Below are 11419 nucleotides of genomic sequence, written 5' to 3' on the forward strand. Positions count from 1 at the left end.
GTGTGCTGATAAAAAGTTTATGTTCGTCATATAGAAGAAGTTGTTATGAAATGAAGTTGAGCTACAAACGATATTCGTTTAGCTATAGAAGAACATGTAGTGTTCAACAAAGAATTTGTAATTGTTTTAGAACAAAAAATCATTTTGATTATTGAATATTAATTCTAGAAAACTGAAACTAAGCTATGTACTGCAGCCGACGTTCCAATCGAAAAACGGTTGATTTTTCGACAATATAATGACAACAAGCACACCGTTCGCGTGGTCAAACAGTGATCCCAAGACAAAAACTTCAAGATAATGATCTGGTCAACCGAAAACTGATCCAACTAATATTCAAAATTTGTGGCATATCGTGAATCCAAAATCCTTTCTTAATTTCATTTGAAAATGAATAAAAAATTTCGTCCGAAAAAAGAATCACGCCCAAGCTATAATTGATTTTTCCACTAGCTTGCCTAAAATAATCGATAAATAAAAAAAAAAAATAAAAACTAAACTATATAATTGAGAACCAATAAACTCGCGCAAAAAAATTTTAAAAAAAAGAATGGCTCCAGAGAGGATCGAACTCACGACCTTCGCGTTATTAGCACGACGCTCTAACCAACTGAGCTATGGAGCCAGCGAGTTTACTCCTGCCAAAGTTGAAGTTTGTTGAGCAAGTTTCTCATTCTGTTGACCAAAATAGATTTATTTTCCTTTGAAAAAACAAACGAGTTTAAACAAAGCTTATGCTTCATTCATAGGTGTATGAGACACGATCGATTTTATTTTGTCCTCTTTCTTTTTCATGTTACCTCCATTCATACTCTAGCAATAAACCTTGCCTGTCGAAATTCGAAACGATGAACATAGCGAAACACAACATCATTCATAACAGTTGCTTTCGACTGGGTGCTTGGCATCACCTGTAACGTGGCTACTCACGGGTCGGATTACGGGCTGATCTGAGGTTGGGATCCACTGTGTGCCGGGTAAGTCCATGTTGACGGGACGTCCGCACTAAGCTAACCGTCAATATGGGTGCAACGGGGGAGCCCGATGCATTCAGGTTGGCTAAAGAGAGATGGACCGAGCGAGGGGTGAAAACCAGCAGCTAAAAGTCTCCGCGGTAAGCAGTAGTGGGATCGCGTCCCGGAGTGGACTTCCGGTGCCAGCCTGACCAATAAAGTCACACCGTAATCTTTTGCCAACTTTTAATTGGGTTCTTAAACGTTTGTTCTTCAATTGGTTTTGTTTCCAATGTGTCTAACTTTGGTCTATCAAATGATTTCAGCGATTTTATCTCAAAAATGGACCGCATGTATATTATATTTAATAATTAATGATTAGGCATCAGTTATCACGCAGTTTGTCATGTCATACTTTGTTTACAAAATTCGAAAACTTAACCCTCCTGTACTCGCGTGCAAAATCATAACACGTATACTCGCGCACGGTGTCACAGACCGAAAATTGAACTTCTCTGTAATGTTGCCATTGTGTATTTTTAGGCTTTATTGGCATTTATTTGAAGAAGAGGGTATGATTGAATGAAAAAACTCCGAAAAATATGTTTTCTTCGTCTTTATTATGGTTTAATAGCCATCTAATTCAGTCTCCTCAAAATAGAGTAATTTTTGATACTACAACACAAATAACGAAATTCGAATTTTTCTCTGTTATTAATTAAAAGTAAGCAACTGAATATAATTCATGGAAGTATAAAGAGCTCTAAAATAACAGTAAAACGTATTAATTGATTGTGGTTTCATTGGAGTAAAAATCAGAACATAGCATAACTGCATGCTCGAAACAAACATATTTTTTACATTTCATGCAATTGTTGCGTGTTTTTCGGGACTTTTATCGAAGAGAAGAATGTATAACGACCTTCTAGATAATTACCAGACGATAAAGGTTCTGGAATATAAAGTCTGTATAATTCTAATATTCTTTGTCTCTGTTTTCTTGGTAAACTAAGAATTAATGCCGTTTTTGGATTTTTTGGCATAAAAAGATGATGTAAAAGGATTTCTAGTAACTTTCTTTTATTTTTTATTTTTCTTGTTTTTATGTCGATATTGTCAATTATAAAAAAATATCCCCGAAACTGTTACTGTCAAAAATTAGCATAAGCTACCGATTAGTTTACTGTTCACAATTTTTCCACAAGTGAAATTCTATCACAAGTGTGTATATGTATGATCATTATATTTAGCGAATAACTATACGAATTTCAAACATTTATATTTTGCTTTTGAACGTATGAATCTAACGACGAATAGTTAATATATGGACCCGTTCAATTCTAACGGAGGATTTGTGATAGGTGGGCAATATAATCTTTCAAAAAAGGACTGTAGCTATCAAGCTGTGTATGCTTTTATTTTAATGTTTTTACATTTCTTATACGAGGGTCACTATTTATATTTCGGTAATTGGCAACACTGATGTCATGTGAGTCCATCTGACGGTTCCATCGTAAAGTTTGACATTTTTGACGATATACGTACTCAGAACATTTTGTCATACGGACGCTATTTGTTTATTTTATATTTAGTTGAAAGTTTGGTCTCGGCAAAAAAATGGAACTGAATCGTGAACATTTTCGTGCGATGATTTTTTACGACTTTCGACGTGGATTATCACAACAAGAGTGCGTCAATCAACTTAATTTGACTTTTGGCTATGAAGCTCCATCAAAAACCACTGTGTATCGCTGGTATAGTGAATTCAATCGTGGTTGTAGTTCGCTGTCCGACGAGTTTCGTGAAGGTCGTCCAAAATCGACTGTAGTGCCAGAAAACATCGATGCTGTGCACGAAATGATTAAGCAAGATCGTCATGTAACCTATTGTGAGATTGAGGCATCCCTAAGCATTAGTTCCACCAGCATATATGCGATTTTACATGAACACTTTTTTTTTTTTTTTACCCAAAATATATATTTTTATTAAGGCTCATATGGCGTCAACCTGACGGGGCCGGGAGTTCAATATTTCGACAATGTTTGCCTTATAACTATGTTAGTAATATGTAACCGATTACTCGCGGTTGGCTCGAGGTTAGTATTACAAGTGTTTTCGTAATTGTGATGTTGCTGTCTTCAATGATCTGTACCTGTGCCCGACACGGGATACTTCCTATTGGGATGCAGCTGACCATTAATCAGCAACGCCCCCTAGTCTGTACCCCATATCTAGCGTGGTGCGTCTTCTCGAGGAATCCAGGATAGAATGGTCACTAGCCGGCGCAATCATCAGCTCGTGTAGAGTTGTCATGAGCGGTACAACCTTTGGCTTTTGTTGAATAATCAGTGGACTGCACAACCTTCGGCCCGTGCATCTGTAAAGAGTGTGTGTATGTATTGCCGCGACTAAGTAAAAGTTTATAGATCGAATAGGAGGGATACGAAACAGGGACACAACGAAGGAAAAATCATTAAACGTTGACATCGGCGTTCCTGAGGAACAGGTATAGATGAAGCAGAAGATCAGGATCACGGCTACCTAAGATATCCCGGACGGGGATATCCGATTGTCTGCCTTTTGCTCTCAGTGCTCTAGAGAGCTGAGAACGAGCAGCATGGAACCGGATACACGACCAGACAATATGCTCGATGTCGTGGTAGCCATCGCCACAATCACAAAGATTGTTTGCTGCGAGCCCAATGCGATAGAGATGCGCGTTTAGGTTGTAGTGATTGGACATAAGCCGAGATATCACGCGAATGAAATCACGACCTACATTCAATCCCTTGAACCATGCCCTCGTCGAGACCAATGTAATCAACGACCGAACTCATCTTCACTCCACATGCGCTGCCAACTTACGAGCGTGTACTGACGTGGAATGTGGAAAAATTCATTATAAGCAATTTGCCTTTCAAAAAGTGTGCCTTCTAAAGCGCCCACCTTAGCTAGCGAGTCCGCTTTCTCATTCCCCGGAATCGAGCAATGAGAGGGAACCCATGCTAAGGTAATCTTGAATAATTTTTCGACCAAAACACTCAATAGATGTCTTATTCTTGTTAGGAAATAAGATGAGCGTTTATCAACTTTCATTGAGCGGATTGCCTCTATTGAGCTGAGACTGTCTGAAAAAATAAAATAGTGGTCGATGGGCAATGTTTCAATGATCCCTAATGCGTAATATATCGCACCAGTTCAGCGACATACACGGAACAAGGATCTTTGAGTTTGAAAGAGGCACTGGAATTTTCATTGAAGATGCCGAAGCCAGTAGACCCGTTTATGCATGAACCGTCAGTAAAGAACATTTTATCAGATCTAACTTTCCCATATTCTGCCGAAAATATCTCCGGAATGTAATCGGAGCGTAGATGATCTGGGATTCCATGGATCTTTTGTCGCATGGACAGATCAAAATTGACAGAGGAATTGCAAAAGTATGGGAAGCAAACTTGGTTGGAGATGCCCGGTGAAGGGTGCACTTCATGGGTAAGGTACTCATGGTATAGAGACATAAAACTTGACTGAGGAGTCAGTTGGAGTAGATTTTCGAAGTTATCAATCACCAATGGATTCATGATCTTGCAACGAATGAGAAATCTGGAGGATAATTCTGTGAACCGAAGAGTAAGCGGGGGTACTCCTGCCAAAACTTCGAGACTCATCGTATGTGTCGAATGCAAACACCCCATGGCTATACGCAAGCAACGATATTGTATTCTCTCCAGCTTGAGAATATGAATCCTGGCAGCTGATCGGAAGCAAAAACTGCCATATTCTAACACTGATAATATCGTTGTTTTGTATAACTGAATGAGGTCTCCTGGATGGGCACCCCACCATGTTCCGGTTATTGTTTGGAGAAAATTGATTCTTTGCTGGCATTTCTGTTTCAAATACGCAATGTGTATTCCCCAGGTACATTTAGAGTCAAAATATACTCCAAGGTATTTGAAAAACATCGAGTGCTTGATCGTTTTGCCGGATAGGTGAAGCTGGAATTGGGCGGGTTCGTGCTTCCTAGAAAAAAGGACCATTTCAGTTTTCTCCGTAGAGAATTCGATACCCAGCTTGAGAGCCCACGTGAACAGGTTGTTCAGGGTATCTTGCAAGGAATTTTGCAGAACGGCGGGATTAGTACCCGTGATGGAAATAACTCCATCGTCTGCAAGTTGTCTCAACGTGCAATCTCTAGTTAGACAATCATCTATATCATTGACGTAAAAACTGTACAAGAGGGGGCTTAGGCAGGAGCCTTGTGGGAGGCCCATAAAACTGTAACGAGAAGATTTCAAGCTGCCATGATTGAAAAACATGTGCTTTTCTGAGAGTAAATTGTACAGGAAATTATTCAGAATTGGTGAAAGTCCACGATTATGAAGTTTCTCTGAGAGAATTTCCATGGAAACTGAATCAAATGCCCCTTTGATATCGAGAAAAACGGAAGCCATTTGTTCTTTGCGAGCAAATGCGATTTGGATTTCAGAAGATAGCAGCGCGAGACAATCGTTCGTCCCTTTACCTCGGCGGAAGCCAAACTGCGTATTTGACAGCAAATTGTTCGTTTCAACCCACTTGTCCAAACGAAGTAGAATCATTTTCTCTAACAATTTACGAATACAGGATAACATTGCAATCGGCCTATACGAATTGTGATCGCAAGCCGGCTTGTTGGGTTTTCGTATGGCTATCACTCTCACTTGTCTCCACTATATTCAGCTCCAGAAACTATATATATTCACTATATTCAGGACTATATTCACTATATTCAGCTCCAGAAACTTGTTGAACAAGTTCAGCAAACGATGTTTTGCCAAGTCGGGAAGATTCTTCAATAAGTTGAATTTAATCTTGTCCGACCCCGGAGCTGAATTGTTACATGAGAGAAGTGCAATTGAGAATTCTACCATCGAAAAATTCTCATAATCGCCTTGGAGCGGAATGTCGCGTACGACGTTTTGTGCAGGAACGGAATCGGGACAAACCTTTCTTGCAAATTTGAAAATCCAACGGTCAGAGTATTCCTCACTTTCATTTGTATGGTTCCGGCCACGCATTCTCCTAGCCGTATTCCAAAGAGTGCTCATAGCTGTCTCCCTTGACAAACCATTGACGAACTTCCGCCAATATCCACGCTTTTTTGCTTTAATCAAACCTTTTAGTTTGGCTTCTAGAGCTTGGTACTTTCGAAACCATTCCACTAATCCAGTTTTCCTGAATTTTTTGAAAGCGGATGATTTTTCAAGGTCTACCTTTGAGCACTCCTTGTCCCACCAAAGTGATGGAGGACGACGTCGGAAAGTGGTAGCAGGAACACGTTTCTTTTGAGCTTGAAGTGCGCTTTCGTAAATCAAACTCGATATAAAGTTATACTCTTCGAGTGGAGGAAGTTCATGCATTGAAACAAGTGCTTCAGATATTATTTCTGCAAATTTTCTCCAGTCAATATTTTTCGTGAGGTCATACGCAATATCGACTGACTCACGAGAACCTGATTCATTGGCGATCGATAAAATTATTGGCAGGTGATCACTACCGTGGGGATCTTGGATTACCTTCCACGTGCAATCCAGGGATAATGAAGAAGAGCAAAGTGATATGTCTAGCATACTTGCCCGTGCAGGAGGGTTGGCTATCCTAGTTGCTTCCCCTGTATTTAAAACTGTCATGTTGAAGTTGTCGCACAGATCATAAATCAACGTGGCACGGCTGTCATCATAGTATGACCCCCATGCTGTTCCATGGGAGTTGAGGTCACCTAAGATTAGCTGCGGCTCCGGCAATGCCGCGATGATATCAAAAAACTGATGGCGGCCGACCATGGTTCTTGGAGGAATATATATCGAGGCAATGCAGAAGTCTTTGCCATTGATTTGTGTCTGGCAAGCGACAACTTCAATGCCTATCATCGATGGGAGAGTGACTCTATAGAAGGAGTGACATTTTTTGATCCCCAAAAGTACGCCACCAAACGAGTCATTTCGATCGAGGCGAATAATGTTGAAATCGTGGAAATTCAGCTCGTCGGCTGAAGAAAGCCATGTTTCACAGAGGGAAAATACATCACAGTTAGAATTATGAACTAAAAATTTAAATTGATCTAGTTTAGGGATGATGCTTCTGCAATTCCATTGTATTACAGTGGTCAAATCCTTGACCTCTTGCACTGAATCAGGCATCGAGGGAAATGAACGCTGCTAAAAAACCACATTTTTCTTTCAAAAATGTTCTCACAATCGGAAGCAAACATAATACTATGCTTTTAAGAGGGTCATTTATATTTAGAGCATTTAAAATGTTGTCCACCAGGTCAGAAAGCGCAAGCAAACCAGATTGTGGCTGTTGCCTCGACCGCGAAAATGGAACAGACCGGGTGGGTGCTGCTCCGGGAAGTGTTGAGGACCCCTGGTGCGTGGAAGAACAGCTTAAACCAGGAGGTACTTGCTTCGGTCTATTCTCAGCACGTTCAATTCGAGTTTTCATTCCAACTTGGGAAGTTTCTGTCGTCTTTCTGGGGAGTGAAGGAAAAGAAGTAATTTTTCTTTTCCTGACGGCACCCTGCGATGTACCGGAACTTCCTGCATTGGGAGCGTCAGCAACAGGCTCGTCGTTCTGCAGAATGGAGTAGGGATTGTCCTGAGTCGTTGGAACGGAACTCTTAAGCATTTCTGCATAAGTCCGCTTGGAACGTTCCTTTAAGGAACGCTTGATTTTTTCCCCTCGTTGTTTGTACACCGGGCATTGAATAATATCATGAGGAGTCCCGCCGCAATGAAGACACTTGTGCTCTTTCGCGCAAGGATTCTCATCATGGCTCTCTCCACAATCTGCGCAACGTTTTTTATTGCAACAATAGGCGGCCGTGTGACCGAGTTGCATACATTTATTGCATTTCATTACCCGGGGTACAAACAACCGAACAGGTAAACGAAGTGCACCTATTGCAACGTAGTTTGGAAGGGCGGAACCCTCAAAAGTCACACGAAAAGAGTTTGTCCGATTGAGAACCCTTTTGTCATTTTTTTGTGACACAGATTTCAGTCGATCGCATGCAAGAATCTTCACAGTTTTTAGTGAAGAGTTCTTGAAGCGACCGACACCATCGATAATCTCTTTTCGAGTCAAACCCTTTTCGGTTATTACGCCGTCTATTTCGACGTTGCAACAGGGCACGTATACGCGATACTCAATCGCAAAGAGGTCGCAGCGCGTGATTTCGTTCGCTTGGGTCCTGCTTGAGACGACAACTCGTAGTTTGTCTGGCCCCATCCGTGTAATCTCGGTAACTGCAGAAAACTTCTGAGTAAGTTCCTTCGAGATACGAATGACATTGAGAGGTTTAGATTTTCGTCTAAAGTATACAATGAATGGGCCTTTGGAGCCTTCATGGTATTCTTTTGGACGAAAATCCTGTTTTTCGTCAATGTCCTCATCTTCGGAACTTCCTACTTCATATACAGAAGTTTCTTCCTCAACTTCTGCTAAAATCTTCCTGCTCTTCAGGAGGAGGATCGGTATCGGAAATATTCAATGGCGTCGATGGGGGATCCTTCCCGCCCTCAGCCATATCAAAAAAATCGGTCAACTGTTCGATATGAACAGAATATAATGATAATCAAAATAAATAAATGAGTGAAAAAAATATTTTTTATAGGATTATGATGCGAATATTAAATTCAATTTATTTTATGTTAAATAAAATGATAAAATGAAAAAAAAAAAATTCCAATAAAAGTTCAACGGTATATAAGAAATAATGATCACCCCTAATGCCAACGTTTGCCGATTTGGTTAACACAAAGTTGAACAATGGTGTAAATCGTGCACAGAAGGTAGAAGGAATGATAGGGAAACAAAAGAAAAATAAATTTCTACTTGCCGCGGCTGTGTGGCGTGTGTGATGAATGTGTCTGATTTGGATCCTCAGCGCGCACCACTTTAAACTTCGCTCCACTCGCAAGCGCAACCGGTGAAAAAGAACACTATTATTCGATGTGAAAAAAACACCTTTGTTGGATCGATTAAAAACTTGTCCGATCTGCTTGCGAGTTGTCGAACCAATGAACACTTAGTTGTGCGAAAATTATGTTCACGTTGGATCCCACATAATTTGACAATCGCTCAAAAAAAAAGGCTCGTATCGATTGGAATAAATGCTTTGAAAATTGGTTTAAGTGCATGCAAAAGTGTATCGATCATCGTGGCGAGTACTTTGAAAAACAATAAAAATATATTCGCAGCTTGACTATTTGTTTTTGTTCCTATTCCCGAAATATAAATAGTGACCCTCGTATCTAAACACCAAGATAATGATGTGTTCGCAGAATGTTCCAAAAGTTAAAGCTTCGAAATGATGCATATCCATCTCCATGCGTTGATATTTAACAAAGTTACAGAATTACAAAAATCACCTCAAAATTTCGACTTCGCACCCATATGACCAATTTAAATTAATGTCATTTAATTCGGGGCTCACATCTGAAGCTATGCATCGCTGCCCAAGGTGCCACTTTGGAACGAGTTGACTTCCTGAAACTCTCCATCTCAAAACACTTTATAACGAACTAGCTGACCCGGCAAACTTCGTCCCACCCAAAATATATTTTTTGTTATCAATACCTCCAAACATTCACGTTTTCTTACTTACGATCATGCGTCCAATCGCCGAACTGTGCATTGGTTCATCTTTTAATTGACCATATGGGAATTTAATTTTCCGAATTTTCCCTTTTTCCTTCAGAGTTTTCCGAAAATTGTCATGTTTAGAGGGGTGTCATACCATTATAGAAACATTTCTCATACCCAAAAACCCTCACTTCCCAAATTCTGCTTGATTAACTCTCGAGCTATGCAGAAGTTTGTGTTTCATTTGTATGGCAGCCCCCCTTAGAGAGGGGGAGAAGTGTATTCACCATAGAAACGTTTCGTGCCCCGTAAAACCTTCACATGCCAAATGTGGCTCCATTTGCTTGATCAGTTTTCGAGTTCTGCAGAAATTTGTATTTAATTTGTATGATAGCCCACCCTTGGAGAGCGGGAGGAGTGTCTAACCACCTTAGAAGCATTTATTGCATCCTAAAACCACCACATGCCAAATTTGTTTTCGTTTGCTTGATTCATTCTCGTGTAATGCAGAAATTTGTGTTTTGATTTGTATGGCACCCCCCACCCTTAGAGAGGGGGGTGGAGAGTCTAACCATCATAGAAACATTTATCGCACCCTAAAACCTCCACATGCCAAATTTGGTTTCATTTGCTTGATTAATTCTCGTGTAATGCAGAAATTTGTGTTTCATTTGTATGGCAGCCCCCCCTAAGAGAGGGGGGAGGAGTATCTAACCACCATAAAAACATTCATTGCACTCTAATACCACAATATGCTCAATTTGGTTTCATTTGCTTGAAAAATACTCGAGTAATGCAGAAATTTGTGTTTCATTTGTATGGCAGCTCCCCCATAGAGAGGGGGATGGAGAGTCTAACCACCATAAAAACATTTATTGCACTCTAATACCTCAATATGCCCAATTTGGTTTCATTTGCTTGATTAATTCTCGTGTAATGCAGAAATTTGTGTTTCATTTGTATGGCAGCCCCCCCTAAGAGAGGGGGAGGAGTATCTAACCACCATAAAAACATTTATTGCACTCTAATACCTCAATATGCCTAATTTGGTTTCATTTGCTTGAATAATTCTCGAGTAATGCAGAAATTTGTGTTTCATTTGTATGGCAGCTCCCCCATAGAGAGGGGGATGGAGAGTCTAACCACCATAAAAACATTTATTGCACTCTAATACCACAATATGCCCAATTTGGTTTCATTTGCTTGAAAAATACTCGAGTAATGCAGAAATTTGTGTTTCATTTGTATGGCAGCTCCCCCATAGAGAGGGGGATGGAGAGTCTAACCACCATAGAAACATTTATTACAGCTTAATACCTCAATGTGCCCAATTTGGTTTCATTTGCTTGACTAATTCTCGTGTAATGCAGAAATTTGTGTTTCATTTGTATGGCAGCCCCCCCTAAGAGAGGGGGGAGGAGTATCTAACCACCATAAAAACATTTATTGCACTCTAATACCACAATATGCCCAATTTGGTTTCATTTGCTTGAAAAATACTCGAGTAATGCAGAAATTTGTGTTTCATTTGTATGGCAGCTCCCCCATAGAGAGGGGGATGGAGAGTCTAACCACCATAGAAACATTTATTACAGCTTAATACCTCAATATGCCCAATTTGGTTTCATTTGCTTGATTAATTCTCGTGTAATGCAGAAATTTGTGTTTCATTTGTATGGCAGCCCCCCCTAAGAGAGGGGGGAGGAGTATCTAACCACCATAAAAACATTTATTGCACTCTAATACCACAATATGCCCAATTTGGTTTCATTTGCTTGAAAAATACTCGAGTAATGCAGAAATTTGTGTTTCATTTGTATGGCAGCTCCCCCATAGAG

The 11419-nt window shown here is 40.2% G+C and overlaps 1 non-coding gene across 1 annotated transcript; it reads right to left on the minus strand.

The window, feature by feature from the left end:
• Nucleotides 1-551: 551 nt before the first annotated feature.
• Trnai-aau (transfer RNA isoleucine (anticodon AAU)) lies at nucleotides 552-625 on the minus strand. Its single transcript has one exon. It is a non-coding gene; the product is annotated as a tRNA-Ile (tRNA).
• Between the last annotated feature and the right edge of the window lie 10794 nt (nucleotides 626-11419).

This window comes from Toxorhynchites rutilus, chromosome 3, assembly GCF_029784135.1.
Source record: "Toxorhynchites rutilus septentrionalis strain SRP chromosome 3, ASM2978413v1, whole genome shotgun sequence".
NCBI lineage: Eukaryota > Metazoa > Arthropoda > Insecta > Diptera > Culicidae > Toxorhynchites > Toxorhynchites rutilus.